Source organism: Meriones unguiculatus, chromosome 10 (assembly GCF_030254825.1).
Source record: "Meriones unguiculatus strain TT.TT164.6M chromosome 10, Bangor_MerUng_6.1, whole genome shotgun sequence".
In the NCBI taxonomy this organism is placed as follows: Eukaryota; Metazoa; Chordata; class Mammalia; order Rodentia; family Muridae; genus Meriones; species Meriones unguiculatus.
This window is the reverse complement of record NC_083358.1, coordinates 3,106,373-3,128,241: the sequence shown is the minus strand read 5'-3', so window position 1 is coordinate 3,128,241 and position 21,869 is coordinate 3,106,373. Positions and strand designations below refer to the sequence as shown.

The following is a 21,869-nucleotide window of genomic DNA, read 5'->3' as shown; positions in this document are numbered from 1 at the left end:
CCAAGGAACCTGAATGCTACTTCCAGAGGCTGGTCAGCCACAGGCTTTAAACAGGGGAAGCAGAAGGAGCAGACAGCCAGGAAAGCTCAAGCCCCAGGCCAACCTAGACTTGAGCGAGCAGTGATGGATGAGGTCTGTGGGCCATGAAAACACTGCATATTCTGACCTCCCTCCTCGCTCCCACCCTGGAATCCTTTCTTTCCATAAGCAGCAGGAAAGGTCAAAGGGTCTTCTAACACCCACATGTCCTCTGAGCAAGAGCATTAGTCAGCTGACGGTGGCTCCAAGGGAGAGCCCAGGTCACACAGGGAAGGACAGTGACTGAAGCCAGCAGGTCAGCTCAGGTCACACACAAGGAAGGATGCATTCATTCATGCATTCATCCAGACCACTCTAAGGCAGCAAGGGCAGAACCATCTTGTTCTGTGGAAGTGTTGCCTTGGGGCCAGACCTTACCAGGGCTATGTTAGAGCAGCAGCGTGCAAGAGAGCCTACTTGTTCATACTTCCTCCTGGAGGGAGGGCTGATGGGGTCACAAGAGCTTCATCCTACGGTCCCCTTCCTTGACTGCAATCCACACCAACCAGAGTGGGACAGGTGAGGCTGCCCCAGTAGCTAATGGGTTCCCGTTGGACTCTGCTGCTAAGGTGGAAGTCTGGCATTACCAGAAGGGCCCTTCCTCAGCGGGGCTCTTTCCTCTGCCTGATTTGGGGAAACCCCAGATCCCGTAAGGAGTGTCACACAGCCCTCAGGGAGATCACAGGTTCAACCCTTTCCCTGATAAGAAACCCATTCAGCGTGCACGTGGGAACAGCCAGATGTCCTGGTGCCTTAGCGTTCAGTCAGTGACCTTTGTCTGTACCTCTAACGGTGCCTGGAGTTCTTCCCCCACCGCCACAGTATAATTAAGTTCCCCTTTTTATGCCAGGGCTGCTACTGCAGGGACATCAGGAATCCCGGACATCCTTAGCCACAGCCAATCAAACACTCACCCCAAAAACCCCCACTGCCTAAGGTTTACAATGTCCCTGATTCATGGAATGAACTGCCACTCTTGAGAGGACCAGGCCTGACCCCACCCCCAAAAGTCCTCAGTCCCAGGAGCTAGGTCATACGTCAGCAATTTCAGAAATACGAAAACCATAAAATTCCCTACCCAAGGAACAGCCTGAGGTAACCACAAGAATGGAAAGATATCTTATCTCAGGGTGGGGCATCTGTGCTGGGCAGCCCACCGACCTAACATTCCTGAAGTCCATAGATAGCTCACTCAATGTTAGTTAGGTTAGTTAGCCAATCACTTTGTAACAAGCTTGCCCTAGCTGAATTTCATCCATTCATGTAACTACTAAGCTGGGAATTCTGAATTCTTGCTCAAACTCCAATAAAAACGCTGCCATGCAGCTGCTCAGGGCTCTCCTCTCTGATCTACTGCATTGGCGATGGTGGGGAGACCCAGCTTAAGTCCGAATAAAGCTCTCTGCTTGTGCATGAGTGGCCCAGCTCCTGGTGGTCTTTGGGGACTCTAAGATCTGGGCATAACACTCTCTCTCACTCCACTAGTCTAACACGACTATCTCAGACTTGTCACTTATACTGGAGAAAGAGGGCTCACCTTCTCCCCAAGAATTCACTGCTGGACCCCTAGGCTTGACTTCTGACCAGGCATCCACGTGCTGCTGGCCATGGCTTCCACCATTCATTAGCGGGTCAGTGCAAACCATCTTCAAAGCGAGCATCTGGCTGTTCGGAGCAGCCATCCTGCCCACCTGAACTAACCCAGGCTCCCGCCACCGCCTCTCTCTTTCAGAGCTCTGGGCCTCCACTACAAGCTGCTCTTGAAGCAGACTCTTACTCGCCCGAGTCAGGCTGGGCCTTGTTACCACCTGGCTTGGGTTTCAGAGCCCTGAGCGCCCTGCTGCCACCTGGCCTGGTGCTGGCAGCCCAGCTAAAAGAGCAGGAACACTTGGTGCAGAGAAATCTTTTCTCCTGAGCCTCCGGTAGTGTGGAGATCTGGCCCAGATCTCGGTTCCATGTTGCATCCTTCTCAGCCCGGACACCAGTGTTCCTGGGAGAGGCAGAACCTTTGACCTGTGCCATGGACGGAAGCCAGTAGCACATCTTCCCGAGGGAGAAGCAAGCACTTCCGGCCAGGCAGCAGGATTGAGACTCAAGACCACAGGTCCCCAAGCTGAACCTGGATAAAACTCTTCTCTGGTCTGCTGGATCCCTGTCTGGGGTACACTGGCATCTCCTTCCTCTTCCCAGAAGTCACAGGACGACCATGTCCTGTCAAAATGTCTAAAAACATCAGCATTCTTAAAGAGGAAGGCGGAGTGCGCTCAGCATACCTGCTGCGTTTTTCGGGGCTTCCCATGTGTTGAAGCTGCAGCGGCTCATTGTTCCCAGAGAGGCTCACCAGGGAAGAAGGGTCTCCACCAAGAGGCTGCCACTGGGAGAAGCGCTCTTTCACGAACTGCTGGGTCTGGCCTCCCCACCAGACCGTCAGCAGAGGCAAGCGGGCCTGCAGCTTCCTGCCAACAGCTAGCGACACCGGGCACAAAGTCTCTCCCAACCCTCTCTGCCTGAAGCTCCTATGGAAGCGAAGTCAGGGAAAGAGCCTGACTGCACGAGCACGCCCCAGTGGCTGCGTGGGTAACCAGCAATTTCACTTCCCAGACAGGCACCTCAACCTAATGAATGTAAGCCTGTGGGGCAACTAAAGTTAAAGGTGACTACAGCACACACACACACACACACACACACACACACACACACACCCCACCTGGTGTGCCTGAGCTTATGCCAGAATCTGCTCACGGGAAAGCTGGATACTGCCTGCTTCAAGATGACCACTCATTCATTCCACACGAGATGCTGACCTGTGAGGACATGGGAGCTGGGCTGGCAGCAGAACTCTGATGGGTGTCAGGTAGAACGCCAGCTTGTCCCCTGGCCCCAGCACCGCAGCCGAGTCAATGGGCACAAACGGTGAGGGGTGACAGGTGACGGGAAATGAGGATATAACAAGGCCACATCCAGAACCCCTCACCGGGAATAGAGATGGCCACGCAGGAAGGGGGCAGGACTGGCTAGGAGGATAACATGGGCCAGGACAGAGGCCCCGGGAGGAGCAATCTGGGGACAGGAGGAAAAGGAGCAAGGTAGAGACAGTGCGGGGCGTGGGTTAGGGGCCACAAACCTTAGCAACTCAGAGAACTGACCTCAGCCTGCAGAGTCAGCAAGACTAGATGTGGTACAAGTGGTTTGCTGCCTTCTATGTCCAGCAAAAGAGGCTAGCGTGGCTTGTACAGGGAGAGTGGAATTTCAAGGAAAGTCAGGCAGTGTGGGAGCTCCATGAGGAACTTGACCTGCCATATGCTGATCCTATACCTTGCCCTCAGAAAGCATGGCCAACCTCTGCGCCCTCCAATGACCCCATGTTGTCCACATCCAGCTCACAAGGCCAAGACACTCTGCGTGGCACTGTTCCTTTAAAGCACAGCTGCGGCCATCTTGGAGACACCACAGTTCTTTGACCCTTGGTGGTAAGAGCCTCAGTCCACTCCAGCTGTTGCAGCAACCCCATGGGCTGGGTGGCTCCTCAAAAGCACAGGTACCCCACCTGTCCTGGAGGCTGGAATTGGAAGAACTGTGCCACAGGAAGGCTCGGTGCGGGTAGGGCTCCCTGCTTTCTGGGTCATGAAAGGCACATGCTGTTTCCAGAGCATGAGGGGAAGAGATCTTTTTAAGGTACTAATCCTGCCTGAGGATTCACCACCCCTCATGACCCATCCTTCTCTACAAAGCCAGCTCCTAACTCCGTACCTGGGGAGGCAGGTATTTAACCTGTGAAAGAGAAGGGAGGTAATTCAGCCCCACAACATGGCTGCTCTAGTGGCCAGGACGGAGCTAGCTCACGACAGAAGCCACAGGTCTGCTCCACTCCAAGTTTGTCTGACCTAGAATTGGGGTGAACACTCCCTTAAGGCCTACTGTCTGGCTAGAGACTAGCCACCCTCAAGAAAAGACCCCTATGCATTAAGCCTGTCCATTTAAATTTAATTCTGTAAATGCTTTACTGTGCAGTTTCCTTGATGACCCAACATCTGATCACACTGCTTCCCTAGGAAAAAAAAAAAGTTTGCTTGGAAACAGGACATAGCGCTGTGCTTTAAGCCCTGGGTCAGCAGAATGGGAGTTTACGTTAACAGCACAGCGGCTGGGGCGGGGTCACGGTTCCAGCTGACTGCGCGTTAGTGGGCTGACTCTTCCCCAAGGGTGGCTGTGGTCACACAGAAGACTTAGTACAGCCCACCCCGCCCCGAGCCTGTGCCCTTAGTGGCTCCATCTGACCATGGAGCCTGAGCCGCCAGCACCCCTACCCATCAAGTGCCCTGCGTGGTGGGAGACTGGGGCTGCACCGGCTGCCAGACAAGCCGTGCCTAGAGACCTGTGAGCGGACAGTCTTACCATCCAGGGAAGCAGCACCATGTTCTACGCGCTGTCCTCATCAGGTGGGACACAACTCCCACGTGGTCCCCAGGGGCAGCAGTCTGTGGAGCAGAGTGCCGGAACCTGGAGTCCACCCCTGCTCCAGAGTCGTGCCCTCCCGCCCCAGCCCGCAGCCAGGGCTGTGGAAATGCACTTCTGCCAGCAGCTCTAGCAAGGCTTGGGGCTCCAGCGCCAGGATTCCTGCCACATGCCACAGGCTGGAGGCCCGCTGCGGGTGGCCTGGCCCTGTCCTACAAACGTGAGTTCCCAAGAGCGATCACAGAGCCCCTGAGCTTATCTTCCTGGCTCTCCTGCGCCAGATAAGAGCTACTTCTCCTGGTCCGCTTCACACTTATCAGATGCTAAGCTGTGGGCCATGCTCCTGTGAGCAGAAGGAGAACTGCCGGGCCTTGCTCCCGCAGATGCAGCGCTCGCTCTGCCGGACTCTGCACAAATCTGTGCTGGGATCCCAGCCTCCCCACGTGGCCCTGGGGAAGGGCAGATGTGCGGTGACATCACACTCACAGCATTAACCGTTACCGCAAAGCAAGCAGCCAAACCATTTCTTTGCATTTCTGTGCTATGTTAAGCAGAATGTGAAAACAATTACAGAATCAATTTTTATTATTTCCTAATAGAATAAAATTAAAATGCTTGATGTTGAGGGGCTTGGTTTAGTTTTGTTTTGGGGACAGGATCTCAAAATGTAGCCCTGGCCCTGCAGCACTCTCTGCAGAGCAGGCTGCCCTGAACTCAGACACACACAGGCCTCTACCTCCCCAGTTCGGGGATTAAAGGCCTACACCACCACATCAGGCCTTATTTGTAACAAGTACACCTACCCTCTTCTTTACAGGACTCCAGTGTCAATCCAAGTACAACTTCAGCAAGGCCCACCCCAGGGAACTAGTGGGCTCATGGACTATTACGGAGCAGGGGTGACCCCAAAGCAGCCACAGTGCAGCCACGGGGTGTGATGGTCAGGGATGAGGCGCTCAGAGGACAGCACACACTCTGCTTGTCTCAAGCTCTCAAGGGCAGTTGAGAGGGTCTCCAGTAAGCAAAATTACCACCCGACCACCCCAGCTTACATACTCACACCACGTCTATGACTATGTTCTTGCATAATCTCATGAGAGGTAATACCCTAGGTTAAAGGGCAGACCTCCACAGCGGGCCCATGGCACCTCCAAAGGGGAAGGGAGGAGAAAACGTGCCTTAGAGATGGTCTCCCAAATGAGCCATCAGCCTGAAGAGCCGAGGGCCTGAAGATCCTGACACTCCCAGTGCAGAGTGTGCAATTAGTGAGAATCTAGACCCTGACCTTCCACGTGGGACTTCTGAAGGACAGACGGGCATCCTTCCCTTCCCATCAAAATCTCCCACAACGCACTGTGGCATGGTTACAAACGTCAAGGGCTTTACATACAGATACTTCAGACCTTTGACCACTTAGCAATCAGCCTGAAGCCCAAAGCACCATCCCCGTGTGAGGCAGACATGGCCATGTGGAGATGCTCAACACTCAGAGGGGTCAGAGGCAAACAACTGATAACAAAGAGCTTTTCTTTGTTGTTGCTGTGGGTGTTTTGGTTTTTTGGAGACAAGGTTTCTCTGTGTAGCCCTGGACTCACTTTGTAGACCAGGCTGGCCTTGAACTCACAGAATCCACCTGCCTCAGCCTCCCGAGTGCTGGGTTAAAGGTGTGCACCATCACCACTGCCTGGCTGATGAAGAGCTTTTCAGTATACCTGGAATATCCCCCCAATACCAAAAAGGTTCAAACCACATCAGACATGGCACAGGCACAACAGCATATACTCTATAAGCAGGCAGTTCAAATTGACCCTCCCAAACTACACTGTGAAGAAAGCTCCCAACTAAGTCAACGCTCCCATAATTCGCATCTTAGCTATGATGTTTCTCAGTGTCCCGGGAACAAAAAACAGGTTATTGAAATGTGTGAGGAAGGTGCTGGACGTCACTTCAAAATGTGTGAAGTACTCACATCTGATGACAATAATTTCTGAGGAGTGGACACAGGACCATTTAGAGACCCTCAGGAAGCTGGCAACAGGGAGGCCAGGGAGGAGGTTAGCCCTGGGAAAATGGGAGGACGGGTCACCAACCAGGAGAAGCAAGCACTTGTGTTTCCAAGACCTCCAAAGAGGCAGGGGTGCAGGGGCAGGCAGGGGGTGGACCCTCCTGGTGGGTTCTGAGGGAGTGCACGCTCACCCTCAGGTCCTAAGCATGGGAGGCTGTCCTGGATGGTTCCCCGGGAAGAAGAAAGGATGGACTCTATCCAGAGGTCCGAGGCCAGAGACTGAGCAGAGAGACAGCAAACAAGGGAGCCTTGTTCAGTCATGAAAGCATCCCACATGCTGTCCGATGTGGTAGCAACCAGCTGCGCGTGACCACTGAGCACGTGAGCTGTGGCCAGTGTGATGGGGCCAGTGCAGTGCTCACCAGCACCATTCCATTGACTGGCAGGGGCCGCTTGCAGCACCTACCCTGCTGATGGCAGTCTGATTGCCAGCTTCACAGTTCAGAGGAGAGAGCTGTGGAGGACCACAGGTGCTGGTGACTGCCAGAGGATGGCAACAGGAGGGACCCCACCCTAACACTGAGAGCATGGGGCATTTCGGGGTTAAAGGTAGGCAAGGCTAGGGTTAAGAGACCAGGGTCAGGGGTTAGGTTAGGGTTAGGTAGGGTTAGGGTTGTTAGGATTAGGGATAGGTTAAGGTTAGGTTAGGGTTATAAGGGTTAGGTTGGGGTTAGGTTAGAGTTAGGTAGGGTTAAGGTTGTTAGGGTTAGGGTTAGGTTAGGGTTAGTTTAGTGTTAGGGTTAGGGTTTTTAGGGCTAGGTTAGGGTTAGGTTAGGTTTAGGGTTGTTGGGTCAGGGTTAGGTTAGGGTCAGGGTTGTTAGGGTCAGGGTTAGGTTAGGGTCAGGGTTGTTAGGGTCAGGGTTAGGTTAGGGTCAGGGTGAGGGTTAAGGACTGGTGGTCTTTAATTACCCCCAGTGCCACAGCAGGACCACAGTCTGGGGGAGCAGAGCCCTTCCACAGACCAGCTACCCCCAGCTGAAGGGGAAAGGCTTCCCGGGTGGCCAACCAACCAGGCGGTTCTCAGCAAGGGTTGGGTAGGTCTCTCCTGCCTGTGCCCTGTTTCACTCTCAACAGCCACAGGGACCATCACCTGGAACACAACATGGGTTTTCTGCCTTTAAAGCACTCACATGGTTCTCCTCCCGAGTTGTCTGAATTCCCAGCATGCTCTGCACTGCATCAAGCCTGAGCGGCCACACTTTTCTGCAAACATGGATGGTCACTCATGCACAGGAGACTCGCCCAAGAGTGACCGTGAGCTGCCCTGTGCTGGGCACTCAGCAGGGCACACACCGGAGGCTCATGAGCTTCCCTCGGGCACGCCATCCCTGCCCGCTGCTCAGACGCAAACTGCGGGTCACTGGCGTGTCCTCACCATGACGGACACTGACCTCAAGCCTCACTCCACTCAGCCTGTGGAGGTCACACCGACTTGTGAGACATGGCTACTTCAGCTAGCAGAGAGACGGCGGGACTGGAGAGCGGCAGCTGTGAGGCTCCATTGCCATCACGCGGCCACAAACGTCGCAGGCACTCTGCCAGGGGTGCCCGCTGCTTGCCACCCTAAGGTGATGCCGCACCATCAGTGGCACCGCACGACACAGTGAGGTCTCGCACACACGACACCAGGAAGTTGGTGTAGGACCCCGAACATGTCACAGGCGCCCATGCACTTCTCACTCCCTAACACCACACTTGTTCATATACCAAATGTGGGTATTTCCGCCCCCCACTCTCCTCTCTCCTGCTGAAGCCATCTCCTCCTCATAACCCCCCCTCCTACGCTGATGCCTGTTGTTTTCTGGCCTAGAGACCATCAGTGGCCCAGAAACTCCTCCCTGAGGCATGACAAACGAAGACCCCTCCTTGTGCACTGGGCTCTGAGTGCAACAGCCACCACGGACCGCGCCCCAGCACTCCTCTTTCCCAGAGTCTCTTGAGCCTCCGGGGAGATGTGGGAATGATGCCTGACATCCTATTTAGGAACCAAATACTCCAGTCACTCGTTCTCCACACTTCGGCCAGTTCAGGGTCTCCGCCTCCACTGTGGCCGCTTCCTTTAGGACACTGCACAGCCGGCAGCTATTTCATCTGCAAACACTGCAAATGGACAGATCAGAAAAGCGGACTTCAGAACTGCTACTCAGAGGCCCTGTTTCAAGCAGGCCTCTCTACACCGCGTAGGCTAATTCACAGAGAGACAATTAGCCTTTGACACTGCATTTAATTTAATAAGCCATTTCAGAATTTTAATAGAAGCATTCACAGGCATGAAGGAGGAATGAACTATTTTTTAAGACCTTATAACTTACAAATTAGCTAATTTTTATTTTTAACGTGAATGTCAAAGAGCATGGTATCAAAGGGCTGGCAATTATACAGCTAAAAAGATACATGGCGTTTTCCGAGTCAAGATGTCTGTGCTCTCAGAGAAGGGAGGGCTGCCATTCTGTTTTCACAGAAATGCCAAAAATCTATGCTTAGTGTCACCCGGGCTGTGCCATCATGCTGTTGTCCTGAGGATGCCGTCACAGAGAAGGCACCCACGGTGGCTAACGGAGGCACGGAAAAGTGAGTCCGGTGGCTCCTCACTAACAGTGGAAAATTAAATAGCCAGAAATTAACTGCTTCCAAACTACACATATATGTTATGCACAATACATAAAAATGTACTATGGAATTCTGAAGCAGCAAGCTTAAATGAGAGAAAACACTCAGAAGTCAAAACAAACAAACAAACAAAGCCCATTGCCTAAATCCCAACAAACAAGACCAACAGTACTGAGAGGAACCCTCCCTGGAGATTAAATTTAGACCATCGGATTAGGAGTGCTTCTTAGAGACATCAAAACATTTATTAGGCATTGTAGGTAGCTAAAGTTGCTAATTAGTTGTCTTTAAAACTTCCCAAATACACTCAAAATAAGGAGGAAAGGGAAGATTACATAGGGAAAGGAAAGCAACCCAAACTGGAAAGGCGGATCGTGTTTAACGGACACGCATAACCCCTTTACTCTACCATCTCACTAGCCTCTTACCTACTAGTGCACGCCTTTCAAAAGTTGACAAGGGAGAGAGAAGGCGGCCACGCACACCTGCCCCACAGCCACATCACCGCTTCTGGGCTTGGTGCAGACTTGGTAACGGTCTGTGCACAGTTTCCCAGGGACACTAAGACGGTATTTGCTGCTTCACGGGAACATTCTTACATTTCGTATTAGCATTCTGTGAACACTCTCCCGTGTCATTAAATAGCCTTATGGAACAGGCTATTAAGCTGACGTAAATCAGTTGATGGTAGGGAGTACCATAATTTATTATCTCGTGCCAATGCGTTCCCCTTCTCATCGGTCTTCTGACAGTGCTCTTCTACAGGAAGCAGCTGGGACTATTTAGAGCACACACCCCACGCGGCTACTAGGCTCCGCTCACTCAGGGCGCCCACCCCGGGAGCTGGAGTCTGGAGTAGGTGCAGACCTCCTGCACGTCCCCACCCCTCCCCCCAAGGCTGCTTAGCTCAAGGTCCTCAGCACACACGGGGGTTACCAGGTCACAAGACCTAGGCTAGCACCCAAAATCTGAGGCTTCCCAACAAATTATGTCCAGCAACTTGCCCAGAATTCAAAGTGAATCAGAACTCTAAAACGATTATTTTTATGTATAATTACATAGATGTGTGTGTATCCATGGAGAGGTGTGTGCACATAGGTGCAGGTGTCCTCAGAGGCCGCCAGACCCCCAGACCCCAGACCCCTGGACCCCAGACTACGGAGATTGTGGGCCACCCACGGTGGGAGCTAAGAAAGAGCTTTTTCTCCTAGGCGGGGTCGTTTTGTGCAATCCTGGCTACCTCGGAACTCTGTGTAGATGAGGCTGGCCTCAAACTCACACATATCTGCCTACCTCTGGCTCTCTTGTGCTGGGATCAGTGTGTCCCTGTGCCGGGACAGCAGCAAGTGCTCCTGAGCTCTGAGCCTCCCTCAGCCCCAGAGACGAGGATAGTGATCAACATGGTAGGAAGACAAGGCCATGTGTGTCAGCCCACCTTTGGGGTACTGACTCCAGCCTAGTTCAGAAAGAGGAAGACCCGGGCAACTGTGAGAAGCATGTTTTCACGCTGACTTACTGTGGGTGCACATGTGTGCTAAGGGTGAATGAGCCGTCAGAGAACAAACTTGGGAGTCAGGTCTCTTCTACCTGTGGACCGGGGCTGAATTCGGGTCTGTGGTGAGCGTCTTTACCCACTCAGCCATCCCACCAGCCTGAGCGCCTGAGTGAGCAGCCGTGGGGGAACTGTGCTCTGCCTGGTCCTTATGTCATCTCTGACAGAGACACCTCTTAGCCAGTTCCCAAGAGACAGTAGCTGGTGACTCTCCAGGGCTACTCGGTGTGAAAGAGGAAGCCGTAAAGGCTGCATAATCAAACAAGTTGTTCTCAGTTGTGCCTCAGCCTCGAAAGGGGTGAGATAAGCCGGGCTCCCCGGGATTCGGCAGACACTCCTTAAAGAGCAACAGGCCTACCCTCAGGAGGCAACTACGTTCAGGAGACAAGAGAGAAGGTGCCAGGCTTTTCTGCGTTAGTGACCCAGGCCCGTGAGGAGCCCGGTCCCTCGGCAAAAGCAGTTCCTAAATCCCGAGGCACCGGTGCACGCACACCCCACCTCCAGCCACGCACTTGGGACGTATGGAAATCATCGTATGGAAATCATCGTTGACTCAGCTTCTCCACGGGAATAAACGTCCCACAGGGAAACGACACAAGGACAGACCACATGTGACACAGTGAGAATTCCACAGCAACGGATGTGGGGGAAAGGCTCTTTCACAGCATGGCCCTCCTCTCTTCAAAACAACTCACTACGCAGCACCCTTAGCAGGTGACCCACATCCCTGCTCTCCTCTTCACACTTGCACATTCTGCCACGGGAACAGCCATGGCCCCAGCAGAGGCGCGTGGCTGACAGGCACAGGCCCACCTGGGCAGGGACTCAGGCTCCATTCCCTGCCTAAAGCCACAGGCCCAGATCAATCCTGAGAGATCCCCAGTCCGCTAGCTACTTGGGGAAGCCCTTCTTCATGAAGCAGGTGTGGCGTCTGGCCCGGCCCACCCCTCTCTCCAGAAGCATCCCACACTTTCATACTGCTCCTCTGAGAAGGAATTTACTCATTCTCCTCAAACCACCAAAACCTTGTCTCTCTCTTGCAGAACTGGACCGACAAGTAGCTGACTAAGGTTACAAAGACTGTGACCTTACAGTTGGCAGCCGTGCTGTTCACAGGACAGAGTGCCTGTGGCCTGCAGAATGGAGTGGAAACCTTCACCCCAAGGAGGGAGTCAAAGGAAAACCAGGGATCCAATATCCTGTGCTTTACTTTGGGGGTAAGAGTTTAAAATGACTTCAGTGACTTTTGGAAGTTGCCTCAGAAGCCCCTTTCTGACCCAGCACAACAGTGCTGCTTGAAATCAAGTCATAGGAGGCAGAGGCCAGAGAACCAGACAAGCTCGAGGTTAGCCTGGTCTACACAGCAAGACGCAGTGCCAAAAAGCACCAACATGGATCCTTTTCCTTTTTCATCAGCGTGCCTTTAGGACTGAGTCTGTGACAGCACTGAACACAGCAGAACCACTTAGACACACACCATCTCCTGTTGACGAGTGCAGACGCAGCCCCAGGTAACCAGTGAGCAAGAGACAAGCACACTTATCGCAGCATGCTCTTTACATACTTACACAGCAGTTGTTCTAGTGGTTCAAATGTGTGGTTAGCATTTAACTAGGGATGGTCTTTGTACTCATTTATTTCGTTACAGGCGCAAAGCAGCTAAGTTACAAGAATCACCCTGTGTTAAGTTGTCAATATTTTTTTCCTTAGGGTTACTGTGATTCCATAAATTTAAATGGCATCTGTTAAAGCCAGAAATTTTGTATCTCTGTGGGTTCTGTTATCCTAACTTATTATTAACGCACGTGATGTGTGCCATGACACACGAATGGCAGTTGTGGAGTTGGTTCTCTCGTACCATTTTTACATAAGTCTAGGGCTCGAACTTGGGTCCTTCGGCTTGTGCAGCAAGCGGTTTGCTTGTTGAACAGCCTCCCCAGCCCCATCTGTGGTCTTAACAAGTAACATTAAGCCCATTCTCAGAAGCACCGACCTGTGAGGGGCGGGAGGGATGAGTACAGGAGCCCTTTGCTGGGGTGGAACACGGGAGGGGCGCTGGGCGGGGAGATGGTGAGGAAGTCACAGCAGCCGTGGCAGGAGCAGGGCCAGCACTGGGCTGGGCACGTCCAGCTCCCAGCATCTAACAGGTTCAAAGACTTAGTGGGAGACGTGAGAAGAAGAGTCCCCTCACTGACTTCCAGTTTTGGGGGATGAAGAACAGCAGACACCCGGAGGACCTGATAAACAGTGAGGCGCCTATCTGTTCCCAGATCCCTTCATGGCTTCTAAACAAGGAGTAGGACAGTGCACACACAGTCCGCGTGGACACCAACTACGCAGATGAAGGGCCCCAAGCACCTGAACCCACAGCAGCCTGGCCTGAACCCACAGCAGCCTGGGGCAGCTGAGTAAGGAGAGCTCCGTCTGCATCTGTCCTGTCTGTGAGTCCGCCTCTAGAGAACCCAGGGCAGGGCCTGAATACTGCCACAAAGTGGAGGGCACATGCCTGTGGCAGCAGCCCTGCCCTGCATTTCCAGAGGAGTCGAGAGGGATCGCCCAGCTGACTCAGCCTGAGCTGCACCCTGGTGCCCAAGACAGTCCTCTCTATTCAGAGGGACAGCAAAAGGGTTAACCACCCACGGGGCTCCGCCCCTCGTGGCATACACTGGGTGAGATGGCACACACAGCACTAGGGAGGCAGAGGCAGGGAGATCCAGAGCTCAAGATCCTTCTCCCTTGGCAGCATGGTAAGTCTCAAAGTAAGTCAGTATTCTAGAACAAGAAAGACAAGCTGCCAAAAAGTGTTTTATCTTGGTCGCATTAATTCATCTCAATTCAGACAGCCTAAGCTATGTTCCCTCAGGTACCAAGTCCTTTTTAAATCCACTGGACACATACCGGCAAATGAGCCTCAGGCAGGGAAGTGTGTGAACACGGAAGTGCAGGGATCTCCACAGAACTAGAAGCGTGGCCCAGCATGCCTTTCTTCTGAGTCCAGCAATAACAGAAAGAACACTTGGTGGAAGAGTACTATGTAAAAAACATTTCTCCAAGGGTTGCCAGGATCTGCAACCTCTGTGGCACCTCCTCCCCTTCCTCTGTGAAGACAAACTCTGAGAAAGCTTCACTCTGCTGCCAAGAATGCCCTTCAACCCATGCTGGAGTCACACCACCTCAGTGTCCCCAGAGGGCTCTGCCTGATGCTTCCCCTAGCAACATCGGCAGAAAAAGATGCCAGAGTCTAGCTCATGGAATGGCAAGTTCCAAGGACACAGGCCAGTGTGGATGTCTGTCCACCAGTGGGTAGTCAAACACACCCTTTCGGTTTACTCAGATGCCCAGGGCCCTGGCTCAGTTTTCTTGCTCACATACACGTGGTCTGGCTTAGTTAAGTGGTAGCAGTGTCCTCAGGCTCCACATCCCTTAGGTTCCAGGGCGTTCTCTGTTTCCTACAAACAAAAAGCAAACTGGAGCTGGAGGATGCCTTATGGCAAAGCGACTGCTGGCCTCACAAACATGCCCAGAGCCTACGCTGAAGAGCCCAGCATGGTAGTTCATGCTTGTAGCTCCCGAGCTGGAGAGGCCAACAGGCAGACAGATGCCTGGGCTGCACTGGCCAGCCAGGCTAGCCCAATCAGAGCTCCAGGACAATAAGAGATGGTGTTTCAAAATGGGAATACCTGAGGAGCCACCCCCAAGACTGGCTTCTGTCCCCCAACCCCGGAGCACACGTGTACAAGGGCATGAACCTGAACCATGGACACTTACACTACAAACTTCCAAACTATGGCAGCAGGAACAGAGCGCATGCCATCTGCAGCTGCTGAGCCACAGCCACTGCTCCAAGTCAAATGAAAGGCTCAAGGAATTGCTCACTGCTCTGCCTCAGCAGCCCTGAGCAACTGTGTTCTAATCCTTGGGAGGGTCCTCAAGACCCCCCAGTCAATTTCTAGAAAAAAAGGAGCAAAGCCAGCACAGCTGTGACATACCTGAGCCTACAGCTGTAGCACACCTGAGCCCATGGCCTGACACACCTGAGCCCACAGCTGTGACACACCTGGACCCACAGCTTGACACACCTGAGCCCACAGCTGTAGCACACCTGAGCAGACAGCTGCAGGGAAGAGCCATGAATGGGCTGGGCCTGGGTGTGGCACGGCACTCCACGATTCCACCCCTGGGGAGGCCTTTAGCAGAGACGGTCCTGGTCAAGACAATAAATTCCTGGCTGACCAAGGCTTATCTCAAAAGGCAGATGAAGATAAGCTCAGCTTGCAGACCGGGCCAGGGTGCCCTTCCATTCCATGGAAACTTGTCAAGTGTCATTTCCACCAGGGACCCGCCTCTTCTAATCAGCTAAAAACTGTCCCACACAGTGCACCAAGCTTCCTTTAAGAACATAACTGTTTCTGTCTTCAGAGCGGAGGACAACAGTAGCCCAAGGCTGGGTATAGTCTTAACAAGAGGGCTGCTGTCAGACTGCAGGGCAGCTCAGCAGGTAGGCTGTCTGCAGGGAATGTGTGAAGCCCTGGGCTTGATCCCCGGCGCTGCATGAAACCAGATGTGGTAGCACACACTTGGAATCCCAGCAACCGGGAGACATGAGGCAGGAAAATAAGAAGTTGAAGATCAGGATATGCTGAGTTCATAAACTACGATCTCAAAAAAAAAAAAAAAAAAAAAAGTATATTGTCTTCACTTCACGGCCGGCTCTGCACGTGCCTGGGACACTGTTGGAGGTTGTTCTGAGCTGGCCCTCAAGGTCTGGTTACACCTCTCCTCCTTGTGTAAACCGGCCTAAATCCTTAGATCTGATTGGCTGACTAAACAGCCCATATCTGGGCAGGGCAGAATGGGGTGGGCGTGGCTAAGGTTCGGGAGACAGATGGACTGGATGGAAAGAGAGGAGGAAGGACACCATGATGGGTTAGGGTGTATGGAGAAAAAAACCACGTGGGCAGAGAGGAAGGACTCCAATAATGGCACAAAAAGGCCCAGGTGAAAAAATACAAGCACAGACCATGGGATTATGGATGGAACGTCGCCCAGATGAAGATGGTTAAGGAGGATGGCACTGGATGGGGGCTGGGAGATGGATGGTGAGATTGAGCCAGTGGACGTAAGATACCTGCCCAGCCCAAGGTAAATAAGGCGATTATGAAATTATAAAAAAACAGGTGTCTGTGTCTTATTATTTGTGATAGCAGGTTAAATAATACCGCCATGATGATCTTAGGGCTAATAATAAACACTATATAGCCCAACACTCATTTTTTTATTTGCTACAACAAATGGCACCCAACTAATCTAAGTATCCAAACCCTTTAAATCATACTTTATCACAGTTTGGTGGGGGAATAAGCTCCCAGCAAAACAACCCAAACTTCAAACCTAAAAACTCCCGGGTCAAATGCTGTCTCTTTAAGAGACTCAACTAACCCAGGCCCAGAAATGCTGGTCACATGATTCCCAGCCCCTGTGCACTGGCCTCAGCAACTACAAGCTCCAAAGGAGCCACCACTAGGAGTGTGAGCTGACACCTGGAAAGGGTGCTGGCAGCCAATGAGCCCACTGTGTGGGCGGGACACAGCCCCCAGCACCCAGGGCCACTTCGGAATAGCCTGCAAGCCCCAGAGCCCCGAGGAAGCCGTCACGGAGTGTCCGGTGAGCCTCCTACCACGAGTCTGGATTTTACACAGGAGCCCAGGTCCTTCGTGACACCCTCTAACCCTTGTCCCCAGGAACACACACAGGAGTCTGGCCTCATACACAGCCATACTGGATTCACCCTCCTTCCTCCACTAACTGCACTCTGCAGCTCGGGTAGCAATGCCTTCAATAGCAAAGACTTTAAAAACTGACGAGGAAGCTTCCCACAGTGAAAGAGCCCCAACAACGCTGATGTGTCTTGTACCACCACATAGACTTCAGTGACTGGTCCCTAACGCATTCTCCAAAAGCTTCCGAGACAGCCAGGTGGGAAGAGAGCAGGCTGCAGGTGCTGGCATCCTGGGTTTACATCTGAGATCCACCCTTACCAGCTCTGGAACCCAGACCCATTTGCTCTGGACAGTGCCAATTTCTCCATCTATAAACATAGGAAGAGGCTGGAGAATATGGAAAGGCCCTAGAGGAAATGGGCTCAGGGCTTGGCAGCTAATTAAATGGAATGGCCCTTTTCCTCTCTTCATGAATGTCACTGCTGGGATCCTTGCCTCATCTTTGCAAGGCTGAGCTGTGCTTCGACCATGGCCACTGGGTGGGAAAGGAGGGGCTTCCAAGGTGAAGGACTCATTGCAAAGGCAAACCCCTGCTACCTGGATTCCACCCAGCACTTTGCCTCCTGGAATTGGCTCACTCTGAGGGTAAAAGTAAGGGCTTTCTATGCCCACCCTTGCTCTGAATAATGACACGGAGACCTTTATATGCTTATTAAAAGCTTCAGGCACTAATGGCCGGACAGAAGCCCAGCTATTCTAACCCACTAATAGTAGCCTGGCTTACTCCCCAGACACATGGCCAGTTACCTGCCATCTTAGTCTTGCCCTGGCTGCTCCATTCGTGTCCTCATGGCTGTGTCTCTCTCTGGTCCTCACCTGGGAGCCTTTCCCTGGGCTTGGAAGTCCTGCTTGATCCTCTCCTGCACAGCTATTGCCTGTTCAGCTCTTTATCTGTCTGATCGGAAAGTGATGGAACAGTGTCTACAGCACACCAAGACAGGAGATGCTACACGGTAACGACAACGCTGGCGATGCTGACCAGGCAGGCTTGCTCCCCGCCCAGCAGTGCTGCGGGGAACCACTGCTCCCATCCATGGTGATAAAGCACCCGAGCCTGGGAACCTCGGCCGGCCGGGGACACACACCTTCTACAGTGTGGGATAGAAGAGCAACCAGGGGCCCAGTATCAGCAACTGTGCTAGCTTTGCTTCCCCCACAGCACAGGATGACCTTCTCAGGAGTCATCTGCTGCAGAAGCAGGTTTCAGGGAAGCCTTAGTCATGAGCACCAGCGTCAGACAAGGTGTCCTGAACTACACAGAACTACACATAAGCCAGTGATGGCAGTAGTGACAGTTCCCAGCTTCCCCTGCGGCCAGGCAAGGTCATCAGAAGAATGAGGGCAAAGTGAGATAGACCCTTAGCTGTCGTCAGTAATGACAGTTCCCAGCTTCCCCTTTGGCCCCTTTAACCCACCCACCTTCCAGATGTTTCTCTCCTTCACAGCAAGCCTGAGTGTGGACAACAGGTCACTAGGTGAGATGGGGACAAGGCCTTATGACAAAGGAAGAAGACAGAAGGAGCCTGGGTCAGGAGTATTGTCTGCACAGCCCTCAGGTCACAAACAAAGAAAGGCTTCCCGGCTGTTAGGCACTACACTCGGATGTGTCCTCCTGAGCAGGGAGAGTACTGACCGTGGCCAGCCTGGCCCGTGCAAGAATCACACGCACTGACGACAGATAGGCGAAAGCACCAGGACCCCCAAGGCCTGTGTAGAAGCCAGTACTGTTCACACTGGAGAGGCCTGGTCACCCAAATCTTCAGTGACTAAAGGCGTGACAAGGGGATTGCTCATTCTGTCTAGAAAGTTACTTTTAGTTCCTCAGGGATTTTATGTGTTAGCCAGCACTGCCTCACAGAGCAGATCTGAAAAGCTGGTCTTCCCGGTTTAGGTGGTTTGTTTCCTCCTCAGATGACATCATCAAAGTGAATTTGGGGAGCTGGAGCAACTGTTGTGTTTGAACTAAAAATGAGTCCTCGGAGTCACAGGACACACCCATGTGCTCTTCTGCCTCAAAAGGCACACGACGCTGAACAGCTGAGCCCTACTGACCCAACTTCAGAAGCAAAAGACAGTCCAGCCCGTGCCAGGAGCCCCTGGCAGCCCTGACTAGGAGCCGGCACACGGAGGCCAGATGCACCCGAACGTCAGCGCGCACAGAGGGGCAAGCCAGGCCGGCGGGAGCTGGGTGGGCAGGGGCCACTCCTTAGCAGGGTACTAGAGATGTGACCAGGCGACAGCCAAATGCTCCAGAAACCCCAGGCCACTGAGGCGGGTCCAGAGCCTGCGGGCGGCAGAGCAAGTGCAGAGCTGCTGTCCTCAAACGCAGCCTGAGGTAAATATAGCACTCCATCCGCACACAGCCCGAGTGCGAACCTGGTAACTGAGCTGCTATTTATATCTTCTCAAGAGCATGCAACACTTCACAGCAGAAAACTGGAAGCTTGGTGGGGTGGACAAGCTGTCCAGGAAGGGGCAGCAGAGGAGTTTCTGGGTAGTCAGTACACTTCCAGCCCGACTGAAATGTGGGTTACAGAGGATGGCACGTACGTCAGAACCCACAGGATGAACAACACACCTGAGACGTCTGTACTTCGTTCTAGAAATTTCACCTCAGGTAACAGGTAGGTTCCAAACCTGTGCGGAAGTGATGAGTCATGAAGAGCAAGGCCTCCGCCCCGACAGCTTGCACTGAAATACAACTAAAACCAGAGCCGGAGCTGGCATGGTGGGTCAGCCCTGCCACTCTAGCAGCCAGGAGGCTGAACCAGCTGTCACGAGTTCAAGGCCCATCTAAGCTGAATGGTGAGTCATGCCTGGGAAGCATTTTCCAAAGGCTCAGCTCCAGCTCCTACTGCTCTCTGGACACCCAAGGAGGGGCCACTCTCCCAATGACAGAGGCCTCTGAAGGCACAGTTGCCAGAAGGGTGTGCATATTTTGGCTCAAGGTTTCAGGGCTCTAGGCAGGGTTTCAGGGCTCTGGGCCACCTCTGGTGGGCTCTGCAGCTCTGGGGCTGTGGCATGACAGAACGTCACGGCAGCCATGCTCACCTCATGGTCATGGGAAAGGAAAGGGTCAGAGGCATGACATAACCCTGAAACGACGATCAGCTGTCTGCCAACCAGGCCCCACATCCTTACCGTTCATGTAACAACCCACCAGCCAATTATGCTGCAGTCCATGTCCTCGAGAGCCAAAGCCCATCAGCCTGGATGGGCTGATAGAACATGGCCACCAGGAACATCTTCAGGTCCAACCGTCATGCTCTAGTCGGAACCAGCCAGGGAGGGAAGTTCCCTGGAAAAGCACCCACGGGTTCCTCTGAGGCCTAAAACCGTATGAACGGACAGTGCTGAGGGCTGTAGGATGAGGCTGGGGTGGAGGACTCTGCCCACCAAGGCCCAGAACCCTCCAGGTGCGCAGCTAACCTGGCAACCAATCAGTCAACTGCTCGATCAATGAAAAAGGACAGACTTTTAAGCAGACCTGTAGCTATGGCCCCATATCTTTATTAAAACTGACTGCAAGGGCTGGGGAGACGGCTCACGTGGAAGGGTGCCTCCTGGGCAAACACAAGGGCCTAAGCCTCATCCCTGGAGCCCACAGAAGAGCTGGACATGGTTGCACATGTCTGATTCCAGCTCTGGAGAAAGGAAACAGAAGGCCCCCTGAGGCTCTCTGGCCAGAGCGTAGCTGAAATAATGAGGTAAGAGGCCGACGTGACCATGGATGTTGGCCTTCACATGCAGCCTGCAAGCACACACAGCACCAAACTCTAGTTCTCTTCTGTGTGAGATGCTCCAAAGAGCTGCAGCTACTTTATATGTACACACACACACACACACACACACACACACACACACACACACGCGTGCGCTTTGTTATTGTTATTTCTAGTTTTACACTTCCAAGAAAGGATGGTCAGGTTCAGTTTTCAGCATAGTAAGGCTGGCAGACCAGAGACTGCAAGAAAAACAAGTGGCCTGAGGGCTGCTGCTGCAAAAAGGTGGAGCCTCGGGTGCCCGCCCCCTCAGCCTGTGGGAGTGCGCGCGCACACACACACACACACACACACACAGCCGCCTAAGCTCTGCTTCCAGACACAGAGCTGGCAAGGTGAGCCCTAAGCCCTCCTCCTCTCACCTGCCAGCCTCGCCCGCCCTCACTGGCTCAACATCCCCTCCGCCCAGGCTTATTCAACACAGAACCAGGAGCTGCGGCACCACGCTGAAAGGATGGATTTAGAAAGCGCCAATGAACCAGACGCACGGCAGCCACCAGACATGGCCCTGATTTAACTGCCCTAAAATTAGTTGCAAAGCAGTTACGGGGACCAAGTGATTGCGTCAGAGCCCCCAGCTGGCCAGCTGCCAGCCTGGAACACACCCACCGCTCTCTCCAGCGGGGAAACAAGACTTTGGCACCCAGCCAGTTTCGGAGCCCGGAGCCCGTCAAGCAAGCTTTGCTGTTAACGTTTCCTAACTCAGTGACAAGGTGGCCACAGTCTATCCGGCTGCATCTGCGAGGGTGTTATTCTCTTTGTTGAAAGCGTTTATTCTTCGGGTGAGTACAGAACTGTGGATGAATCCTTTTAAATATTTAAATGCCTGGAATTTATTTAGGGCTTCACATTCAGCTGGCTTCAACAAAGATTATGCAAATGCAGCAAAGTAGAAATGAGAAACAAAAACTGTTTCCCTCTTCTACTTCTTTTAATCTTGGCAGAGGTTTTCAGAGCTGGAGAAATGGCCTCTGAAGGGCCGCCCTCCTGGGCTGGGCTGTTCTCACAGGCAGCTCAGCCACGCTCAACCTGCCACCAGCTCTCAGGACACTAAGCCAGCTGCCTCCACCTCTCCTCACGCCAGGCCCATCCTTCCCTTTAGTCCATGCCTCTTACTATGAGAAGCTATGTCCATGGCAGCTAGGGTGCCCAGGACAAGACAGAGCACCACAACTGGACCCTAGAGAGCCAGCTTTGAAATATTCAAAGCTCCAAAGATTCAGGAAAAGCACACTTCTCATCAGAATACGGTATCTGTAACGGAAAACAAACCCATTGGCTTCACTGACTTCCCAAGCAGGAGCTGAAGATGTCACTCAGTCGATAAGGAGCTGGCCAAGCCAGCATGAGGACCTGAGCCGGAGACCCCGTACCCCAACCCTCCCCAACACACACCATAAACCTCCCAAGGTGCTATATGCTTGTGATCCCAGAGCAAGCAAGGTGGCGACAACAGAGCCCTGGGGGGCCTGGACAACCAGCCCAGCTGAATCAACAAGTCCCAAGCCGATGGGAGACACAGCCCCAAAAACCCAGGTAAGATGGTC

At 53.1% G+C, this 21,869-nt stretch overlaps 1 protein-coding gene across 5 annotated transcripts in view; it reads right to left on the bottom strand.

The window, feature by feature from the left end:
- Window positions 1-21,869, bottom strand: part of Sipa1l2 (signal induced proliferation associated 1 like 2) — a 143,256-nt gene that overhangs the window by 111,641 nt on the left and 9,746 nt on the right. Inside the window, exon 1 of one of the 5 annotated variants that reach the window (XM_060391793.1) lies at window positions 4,474-4,908. The exons of the other annotated variants lie outside the window; for them this stretch is intronic. The gene's annotated coding sequence lies outside the window, so the exon portion shown is untranslated. Of the gene's footprint in view, window positions 1-4,473; window positions 4,909-21,869 lie in introns of those variants that run through there. 5 annotated transcript variants of the gene reach the window in all.